The 11,244-nt window shown below is 41.0% G+C and overlaps 1 non-coding gene across 1 annotated transcript; it reads right to left on the minus strand.

Annotated features, from left to right (window-relative positions):
- Positions 1–10,470: 10,470 nt before the first annotated feature.
- On the minus strand, positions 10,471–10,577 carry LOC111826725. The gene has a single exon (XR_002830102.1). It is a non-coding gene; the product is annotated as a U6 spliceosomal RNA (small nuclear RNA).
- Positions 10,578–11,244: the final 667 nt, after the last annotated feature.

Below are 11,244 nucleotides of genomic sequence, written 5' to 3' on the forward strand. Positions count from 1 at the left end.
TGGGGCCCCGGGGCCCTGGCTGTTGCGGGGCGCTGGCTGTGCAGAGGGCGCTGCGCCTGGGACGACGCCAGGCGTGTGCATTGGACACACCAGCCTCACGTATGTGCATCTGTGGTACATGTGTGTGTGACCCGCCACGCGCCTCTGAGAGCTGGACGTTTTAAGACTCAAAATGCTTTGGCTTCGAGAACCTGCCCTCGGAGGAGGGGCCCGAAGTCGGGGACGGTCCCAGGCCCGCGCCCGGCTCGTCCCCTCCCGGCACGCCCCTCCGGAGGCGGCCCGCCCCCTGGTCCCGCCTCGCGCGCGCTCCGGAGCCGGAGGAGCCACGTCGGCGAGGAATCCGCGCTCCTCGGGGCGGAGCGAGCGCGTGCGGGGGTTTCGGTGGCTTCGCTCCCGGCCCGGTTGTGGCTGGGCGGCGGCGGGCGTTCTCACGGAGCTGGGCTTGGCTGCCATCCCCAAGCTGCCCCGTGTGAGCCCGGCCCTGCCCCAACCCGAGGGGGGCGGAAGCAGAGAGAAGGGGGGGAGAGCGGGGGTGGGCGTGGAAAGAAAAGATTTTGAAACTTTGTACGGGGCATAGGGAACTCTGTTGTATCTTCACTATAATTCTGTTAACGTAAATCTGTTCTAAAACAAAAAGGTTATTCAGAAAAAAAGTAAGTAAAAGAAACAAAAAACCCTGCCTCTTGCTCCCCGGCCAGAATATATTTTGAAGGATCATAATCCTATGCCATGCATTCCCCCACCCTCCACAACCACCAACAGCCTTTCCATTCTGAACCCCCAACTTTTTATACCTTGAAGTTATAGATATTCACGCCAAGTAAATAACTCTTGAAAATCTTCCCACAGCTCTTGAAATTAAATACTCTATGCCATGTGGACTAAGTTAACTTGGGCAAGGGGTTTAGTGTTTCCTCGCTGGGAAGGATAAGCTTACATTCCTATACGCACTCTATGAATTGAATCTCGAGTGGAAATAGTGATCCTTGGTCTTTATTGGTCACTACCCGATTTGAAGCCATTGACAACAATTTTGCCCGAGCTAATTTGCTGGTGTGTGATTTTTGAGGCTCCTGAGCCATGAAATTGTTTGCACCTTATTTTCTCCTGTGTCAGACAGAGTAAAACTGCATCCACTGTTCAACCTCAATGATTCACTTTGAGGCTGTACTTGAATCAGGTTAGTTCTATTACCAAACCATTTCCCTTGGTTAGAGAGGCACATTTTCTCCCTCAACCAGTATTAGATCTGCTCACTGTAGATTAAGATATTGGCTTTTTTTTTTTTTTTTTGGTATTCCTAAGTCTCCCAAGAATGTAAGCCTTGACTAATGTTTGTCTTCCCAACAAATTTGGTTTGGGGTCAGTAAGGCAGCCTTTTGGTTTGGGGTCAGTAAGGCAGCCTTAGTCCTTTTGGGCTTCAATATTATAGACTGGATGGCTCATAAAGAACAAATTTATTTCTGACAGTTTGGGACCCTGGGAAGTCCAAGATCAAGGTGCCAGCAGCTTTGGTGTCTGGTGAGTACCTGCTCCCTGGTTCACAGACAAGCATGGTCTTCTAGCTCTGTCTTCACACATGCTGGAAGGATGGTGAGAGCTCTGTGTAATATTTTTATAAAGACACTGTTTTTATAAAATCTCACTTATGGAGGCTCCGCCCCCATGACCTAGTCACCTGTCCCTGCCTCCTAATACCATCACCTTGTGGGTTAGGATTTCAACATATTGATTGTGTGGACGTACACAAACATTTGGTCTATAGCAAAGGCCGAGGGCCAAGCTCTGGACTGTAGTGAATTTTCAAGGAGACTTATTTGTGTATATTCTACCGTGTTAACTACTACAAGGGTATTTTTATTTTAAACTTTAAAATGTGTGAGAATTTAGTGACTCAATCTCACATAATCAGCTACAGTCACAACAGGGCATCAGTATGTTTTAGTACATTGATGATTTTAGTATGTTTTTATATTTGTAAATTTAGTACATTTATACGCCTTACTGTAATGTTTAAATTCTCATTTGCACATATTCATAACACAATGAAGGTATACTAGTATTAGTGCATATTGAAAGTTCATAGTACACTTGGAACTGCATTCCATTCAGATAACTTGACTGAAAGTAACATTTGAAGAAGTAAAAAAGACTTGATGACAAGATTTGACAGTGACAGACTTATCTGGTAAATTTTCTTTCCACTGGCATCTAAAATGTTTGAAATGGATATTTTAATTGATTAAATTGAAAGCATTTACTGAGTACTTACTAAATGTCAAGGATTCTACTAGATGTTGGAGAGATAGACATTTAAATAGACATAATCCCCATCCCACAGTGAAATAGTGGTTAAACAGATCTCCAAACAAGTAATCTATATATAAAAGGCTAATATGCAAAGTGTCCCCTCGGGAGTTTGACCAGGAGACCAGGAGTTCGATCACTCGCTATGACGCGTGCTGACCACCAGGGGGCAGTGCAGAACATGGCAGGTGACTAGTGGTGGCAGTGGGGTGCTGAGGGAGCGAGGGAAGTAGGAGACAGGGAGGTGGGGGAACTGCGTGGTGGCAGCATGTGGATGGTGAGGGAAGGAGGAGGCGGGGAGGCAGGGAACCTGATTGGCCCTGATCGCTGGCCAGGCCTAGGGACCCTACCTGTGCACAAATTTCATGCACTGGGCCTCTAGTTATAGTATATCAAATATACACGATAATTGAGGGTTGTGTGAGATGAATAGAAACAAGCAGTGGGAGCATATAACTTTGGCAAGAAATGCTTCATTAAATTTGTGGCATTTAGAAAGAGTCTTGAAGAATAAGTTGAAATTTGCCAGGACATAAGCAGTATCTAGTCATCCATGGTATGGAACTGCAGCTGCACTGCATTCAGTTACTAAAGGTAAAAGTTGGAATGGAATTTAGAAATAGTAGTAGATCCGACTCCTGAGGTACTAGCTTATTAAGGAAATGTAACCCTACAGCAGAATCTAACAAAAGACTGAAAAGTTGTTTGCTGTCTCAGCTTCCCAGTATGGATCTTACTCAAACCATGATCACTAAAATAATTGATAAGAAAATGGAGGGGAGACAGGGAAGAGGCAAGGAAGGAACTTATCTCAGCAGAGTTGAAGTCTTCAGATGGTAATTGAAAAATGGGATGAATGTGGCAGATATTGATGGTGTTGAAACAAAGGTGTTCATACAGTGCAATCAAAGTTGGTTGGAACAAAGGGACTCCCTGATAGTCCCCCAATGTTAAAAGGCCCTAAACAGATCTGCTTCATGTACCCCAGTCTGGGGGAATTTAAGAAGCCAAAAGCATAGATTATGATGAGAAACCCTACCCTGAATTGCCTATGGGTGATGGTTAGGTAAATTAATCATGGTAAAGATTAATCATGGTAAATGGCCAGGTTCTTTTGGCCCAACCCCTGAGGACATAGGCACTCTGTGTGCTGGGCATTGATTGGTTGGTAATGACACCAGTTAAGTCAAGAGGTCAGACTGGCTGTACTAGACTAACCAGAATGGAGCAATGATGCTACCCTGGCAGAAGCCGGAGTTTTCACCTTCCAAAAATCCATGAAATCAAACACAATTCTAGGTCCTGTGGAAAAGTGAATATATGGTTTTGGTGTCCTCCCACCAAGGGTTAGGAGCCTTTTCCTACTTCCAATTTCCCTTTCTTTTCTCTCAGATATCAAGAGCCCCCCTTCCTACTGTCCTCTACCCTCCAGAATCCCCTACTGCATACCCCACAGTTCTGTCTTCTTGCCCCAGTTTAAATTTCCATGTGTCCAAATAGCCTATTGGTAATTGTTTCCAACCTTTTAAAGTTTGATGACGGCCTCCCTCCTATTTTTAAACGTATTATGCAAATTATTTAACATTTCAAATAATTTGGCCCTTTGAGCTGTTAACCACCCCTAAAAAGGTACTGACAAGTTATCACATACAATTAACAACTTAATTGGCTACATATTTTCTTTCAGGAATGATAATAAAATAATATTATAATGAAAAACTTATCATAGGAGCTTTAAAGGAAAAACCCTTTAATTCATTAAAATTTAAACCACAACAATAATAACTTCATTACTTTAGAATAAAATTTGGCATATGAAAAGTTAGTGAGATGTAGTAAGATTGTCACACTCTTTAGAATTTACTGAGTGATACTTGAAACTATTATATATGGGAAAATAAAGACATAATTGTAGTGCTGCTGAGATTAATACTTTTTCAGATGTCTAAAACATTATAACAAAGACACACATGAGGGCGCTCTAATCAGTCAGAAATTGCAAGTGTGTATATATTTGTTGGTGGGAATTAGACTTTTAAGAAGTCAACAGTAGCACTATACTTTTACAGATGGAAAAAATAAGGCCTTAAGTGATTTTGACTTTATATGCCCTATTCTTTTTTTTTTTTAATATATTTTATTGATTTTTTACAGAGAGGAAGGGAGAGGGATAGAGAGCCAGAAACATCAATGAGAGAGAAACATCGATCAGCTGCCTCCTGCACACTCCCCACTGGGGATGTGCCCGCAACCAAGGTACATGCCCTTGACCAGAATCGAACCTGGGACCCTTGAGTCCACAGGCCGACGCTCTATCCACTCAGCCAAACCGGTTAGGGCTGCCCTATTCTTTAGAGTAAATAAATTGGGTATTAAGATTTTTTAAAAGATTGTATAGCAGTCCCTTGTCAGTGAATATATGCTGGAGAATTTCGACTCCTATTTGACAATTGTTTATTTAAAATCTTTACCCACGGCATGATATAATTTATTTATAATATGTAGGAAGAAACAATTAGTGTATTTATTTTTATGAATTTTTGTTCCACAAAATGTTAATTGTGATTTATTTATACTTAAAGCTGATTCTCAACTGATTTCTTTGGATATGATCCTTATTCTCTCCCAGATTTCTGATCTATTCCTAGTTCTTTGGCTTTTATATAAATACAGAGTTACCAGACTGCCTGCAGATTTTCCAGAGAGAAGGTCTATAAACATCCACAAAGATTTTATTAGATAGATGCTATGATATTCCCCCAAAATTAGTATGTATATGGCAATATAAAGACAGCAAATATCAATTAAATATGCCCAAATGAAGGACTTATGCTTTTTCTCAAGCAATGATAATGGTATCTTCATTAACATAGTGACTTCCTTGTTTGGTCTCTCTTGTGCCCAGTTGCCACCACTGAGGTTGGGTTGCAAAGGGTAAATATGGTCTTAGAAAAAAGGTTTTCTCTGACCAAAATGAAGACTGAACTGGCATTGCCACAATCTCTAAGTAACCAGTCAAAACTAGAACAAAGAGACCATAATGTATCAAAAGTCCTAAGTTCCCATCACTGCAGGTTATCAAACCCAGGCTCAATGATTACTTATGAAGTAAGCAGAGGGGACTCAAACATCCACTGGAAATGTAGACTGTTACGTGGGCCAAGGTGATGTCTTCAGTGTGGTCTTTTCAATAGTAAAGATATTCAAACACTGTGCACACAAACAGAAACATGATATTGTAAAAATTAAATAGATTGTGCTACCGATCGCCTCCAAAATTTTTTGGAAGCACAAGAATATGAAGATGCTTTTACTTTGCAGAGTATCATTCAACTGAATTGGGATGCCAGTATGTCAAGATTATGAACCAGATTCTTGGGTGGTATTCTTCACAATTTTGTTGCAAGAGCCTACTTCTTTGTGCATTGTTATTTTTATATGTTGCTAATTTTACATTTTATGAAGCCTCCTCCCCTCTATTTTCCTCCTCCCATATATTTAGCTATCTAAAAAGCACATACACAACAGAGTGACTAATTTTTCTTGTCATTCACGTCTTTTGTTTCACCAATTTATTTACGGATTTATGGCTCATTGATTTTCACAGTTTGAAAATTAATGTTAAATCAATACCTTGTATAAATTTATTATGATTTTACTGTAAATTATTTTGCAATAGATGGTTTAGCCTATGTGGTATAAAACTCTATTGTATATAAATGAAAACATTAAGCAAGTTGAGGGCATAAAACCAGCTAACACCCTAACATAGCAGCTTATGGGTGAGAAACTATATAGCATTTTTATGCAGCATATGGGAAAACTGTGCAGCATGGGAGATTTGAGTATTAATTCTACAGTTGTACTAAATCTAACATGTCAGTCTCTATCTACAATCCAGCCAGATTTTAAGTGCTAAGTTTTTGCTGCTGTACTGAATACTGAATTATCTGAGATTTGAGTATTAATTCTACAGTTGTACTAAATCTAACATGTCAGTCTCTATCTACAATCCAGCTATGAAACATGTATTGTTTCCCATGTACCAACAATATTTATTAAAATACCTGTGTGTAAAATTAACTCAAAATGGACCTAAATGTAAGAGTTAAAATGATAAAATTCACTGAAGAAAATTGATAGATACTGAATGTTTGTGTCCCTTCAAAATTCATATGTTAAATCCCAACATCCAAAGTGATGGTATTTGGAGGTGGAAACTTTGAGAGGTGATTTGGTCATGAGGGTGGAGTCAGAGATGTTTTCCTTTTCCACCCTTCCTTGCCACCACCAGCATCAGAGGAGCAAGAGGAGAAAGCTGAGGAGAGAGGAATATCAGTGTAGACTATGCCTCTTCTCCACTCTGCATCCTTCCATCTTTGGGCCAAGCCTGCTCTGGGAAGTGAAGTAGGTGAGGAAGAAATGAAATAAAATTTAGGGTTGCCAGATTTAGCAAATGAAAATCAGAACACCCAATTAAATTTGAATTTCAGATAAACAATGAATAATTTTTTTAGTATAAGTATGTCCATAATATTGAATGTTTCTAAGTGCACCATTTAAGTTTGAAGGGTATAATAGTAATTTTTAAGGGCTTGACTTTTAGCATTGGAAAGGGATCAGCAAGTTACAGAATTTGCCCAAGATGTTAAAGGGACAGGAGGGATTAAACATAGTACAGTTGGGCCCATGAGAGAAAAAAGATTTTCACGTTTATACCCCCTGAGTTGAAACTCTTCAGTAAACTGGTTCAGTAAACTGGTTAAGCATATATAAGTAAATCTTTCATGCACTTCCATAGTTTGTGATTAGTAACAATTACTAGAGTGCAACAACAGCTTGATATCTTCTAGTGAACCCTGCTCTCAAAGACACTCCAGTGGAACATCACTTATATAAGTCTGAGGGTGTCAAAAACTCTCTTATATGACCAAAACTCTTAGAGTTACCCAAAAGAAGATAGAAGAGCTTTGTCCTTGATAAAAGAACTTCATCCTTTTGCCCTGCACTTGCTTGAAACTGCTGAACCTTTAACCTCAGGTAGCAAATTCATCCTATCAGCTTCTCGCCATTGTTGCTTGCCAGCTACCAAGTCCTCTTCTCTCACCCCTCTGCCAAAGTCAGCAGCTAGACAGAGCCCAGAGTGGAGAGGGTAGAACTTGAAATTGCTGATAAAATGTAGTTGTTCTGAGAAGGAGCTGAGGGGGCAGTTTTCGAATGGCAAGTTTCAAACAATAAATAAGAGACAATTTCCAGAGGGCAAGAGAATATAGCATCATAAAGAAATATAGGTTGGTCCTAGCCCAGTGGTTGGCAAACGCGGCTCGCGAGCACATGTGGCTCTTTGGCCCCTTGAGTGTGGCTCTTCCACAAAATACCACGTGCGGGCGCGCATGTACAGTGCAATTGATACTTCGTGGCCCATGTGCAGAAGTTGTTTTTCGGCCTGGGCGAGTCTATTTTGAAAAAGTGGCGTTAGAAGAAGTGGGGGGTGTGGGTTGGTCGGGCGACTGGGAGATGCAGCACAGGCGGGGCCATAGGATACGCAGCGCGGGGGGAGGTATATTTTTTTGAGGTACTTTCGGGGGGGTGACCCCTTCCAACTCTCCCATCCACACTCGTCTATCTGAAATAAGTATACAAGACGAGTGTGGATGGGAGAGTTGGAAGGGGTCGACCTCAGCGAATGTACCTCAATCAGATTGAGGACGTTTTTAGCAAAGGCCAGCTTAGGAGTACCCTAATTAAGTTAATAACAATGTACCTACCTGTATAGTTTAAGTTTAAAAAATTTGGCTCTCAAAAGAAATTTCAATCGTTGTACTGTTGATTATTTGGCTCTGTTGACTACTGGTTTTGTCCTAGCCAGTGGTCGGCAAACTGCGGCTCGGCAAACCACGGCTCACGAGCCAAATGCAGCTCTTTGGGCCCATGAGTGCGGCTCTTCCACAAAATACTGACTTCTGCGCATGGGCCACGAAGTTTCAATCGCACTGTACGTGTGCGCCCGCATGTGGTATTTTGTGGAAGAGCCACACTCAAGGGGCCAAAGAGCCGCATGTGGCTGGTGAGTCGCGGTTTGCCGACCAAGGTCCTAGCCTATTTGGCTCAGTGGATAGAGCCTCGGCCTGACGACTGAAGGGTCCCGGGTTCGATTCCAGTTAAGGACATATACTTCTGTTACCGAGGCAACCAATCAATATGTCTCTCTCACATTGACGTTTCTCTCTTTCTGTTTCTCCCTCTCCTCTCCACTCTCTCTGAAAATTAATGGAAAAATGTCATCGGGTGAGGGTTAAAAAAAAAAAAAGAGCCCAGTTGACGTGGCTCAGTGGTTGAGCATCAACCTATGGACTAGGAGGTCATGGTTAGATTCCTGGTAAGGGCACATACCTGAGTTACAGGGCACACCCAGTAGAGGGTGTGCAGAAGGCAGCCGATCAATGCTTCTCTCATCATGGATGTTTCTTTCTCTCTCTCCCTCCCTTCCTCCCTGAAATCAATGAAAATATTTTTTTCAAAAAAGAAATATAGTTTGGATACATGTATTGTGCTATGTATGTATCACAGTAGGGGGCAGGCAATTACAGGAATATGGTCATGAATGAATGAGTAATGAACAAACAGATATTTCTTGGTTGTTAAATTTTAATCACTCCTATGGAAAGTATTTCTCTAATAATTTGAAAAACATTTCAAATTAACAGCCAGTAAAATATTTAATGGCAAAACACAAAATATTTCTATTAAAATGAGGCATCTATAACTTCGTTGTTATATAATTCTAGTTCTTACCAATGCAGTGACACATGAAACAGAAATATGAGCAATTAACAAATTATGACATGTTCATAAATGAAATACTGTATAGACACTGAAATGATGTTCCATGAATTTTGAAAGACATGAGAAATTTTGTATTGTGAATAAAAACATAGGATGCAGAACTGTTCATGGTCAACATCAATAATCAGACAAATTGACATTATGTGCCTCCTAGCAGGATGTACTAAGAATATAACATCATTTCTATGGTGTTTTTGCCAAGAAAGCATAACTTGAATCTAATCATGAGAAAACATCAGGCAACTGTAAGTTAAGGGACATTCTACAAAATAACTGGTCTCTATTATAAAAAAATGTCAATGTCATGAAATGCTAAGAATGAAAATTAAAAAGACATAACCAAAAGCAAAGCCTGACCCAGAATTTTCTTTTGTTATAAAGGACATTGTTGGGAAAATTGGAAAAACATGAATAAGATTAGATATAGTATTGTATCAATATTAATTTCCTGATTTGGTCATTGTACTGTGGCTATTGCAAAAGAATTCCTTGTTTTTAGGAAATACACAATGAACTATTGATAAGTAAAGGGGCTTCATAAGATACTCTCAAAAGGTTCAGAGAGAGAGAGAGAAAGGAAAAGGAAAGGATAAAACAAGCGTAGTCAAATGTTAACATTCAGGGATCTGGGCAAAGAGTAGAAGGGAGTTCTTGGTACTATTTTTGCAACTTTCCTGTAAGTCTGAAATTATATAAAAATAAACACAAGAGCAGAAAATGTTCAGTGTGGTATTTGTTTAAGAACACATATTTTGGCCCCTGCTAGGTGACTTAGTTCGTTAGAATGTCATCTGTACACCAGAAATATCGTGGGTTTGATTCCTTGTCAGGGCATGTACCTATGTTTTGGGTTTGATCCCCAGGAGGCAACTGATCAATGTTTCTCTCTCATATCAATGTTTCTCTTTCTCTCTCCCTCTAAAATCAATAAAAACATATTCTCAGGTGAGGGTTAAAAAACACCTTTATTATTCCTATCAGGAAATTCCAAGGGTTTTAGAAGCCCTGTGCCAGGAACAGGAACAAAGACCAAATATATATATTTTTTATTATAAATCACAATATCACTCAATCTATAATGATCTATAATAAGAAAAGCATAATATGCAAATCGAGTGAATGGCCAAACAGCGGAATGACCATCCCGATGACCTTCCAGACGAAGCCGGGGCTGCGAGGGCTGAGGCAGTCAGGGCTGCGAAGGCCTACTCTTGCACGAATTTCATGCATCGGGCCTCTAGTAGTAGTCTAGCATTTCATTCCTGGATAACTAGACAAATTATAGGCTTAGGTTTGCACATTTTTACTATCACTTTAAAAAATATGGAATGCTTCACTAATTTGCGTGTCATCCTTGTGCAGGGGCCATGATAATCTTCTCTGTATTGGTCCAATTTTAGTATATGTGCTGCCGAAGCGAGCACTTTACTATCATTTTCTGATATATTTTTTTCAATTACAGTTTACATTCAGTATTATTTTGTATTAGTTTCAGGCATACAACATAGTAGTTAGACAGTCACATACTTTACAGAGTGTGCCCCTGATATTTCTAGTACCCACCTGGCACCATACATAGTTATTAAAATACTTGAGGCCCAGTGCATGAATTCGTGCATGGATGGGGTCCAGCTGCCCGCCCCTAATCGGGGCGAGTAATTAATGTCAAAGATCTTTGAAGGGTGTATACACATTTGCTGTTGGCTTTTGGATGAGTTGAAGCTTCAAAGGTGCTTTACTGTCAGGGACACTTACAGCTTCTGTTTCTAAGCCTCTCCCTAGACAGGTAATGCAGTTTAGTTCCCTGCTGACAAACCCTCTAAAGAGAGGCCGTGGTGTGATGTGGCTGCCCTCTTTGGTAGTAAGCAGTGGGGAGAGAACGCAGGAAGATGGTGGTTGTGCTGGGTACCTCTCCTGGACACCTGACTGCATCAGGGTGGGGGGCCGATCGGGGGTGGGGAAGATGGTGGTTGTGCTGGGTACCTCTCCTGGACACCTGACTGCATCAGGGTGGGGGGGCCGATCGGGGGTGGGGAAGATGGTGGTTGTGCTGGGTACCTCTCCTAGACACCTGACTGCATCAGGGTGGGG

The sequence above is a fragment of the Myotis lucifugus genome, unplaced genomic scaffold (assembly GCF_000147115.1).
Source record: "Myotis lucifugus unplaced genomic scaffold, Myoluc2.0 scaffold_99, whole genome shotgun sequence".
Taxonomy (NCBI): domain Eukaryota; kingdom Metazoa; phylum Chordata; class Mammalia; order Chiroptera; family Vespertilionidae; genus Myotis; species Myotis lucifugus.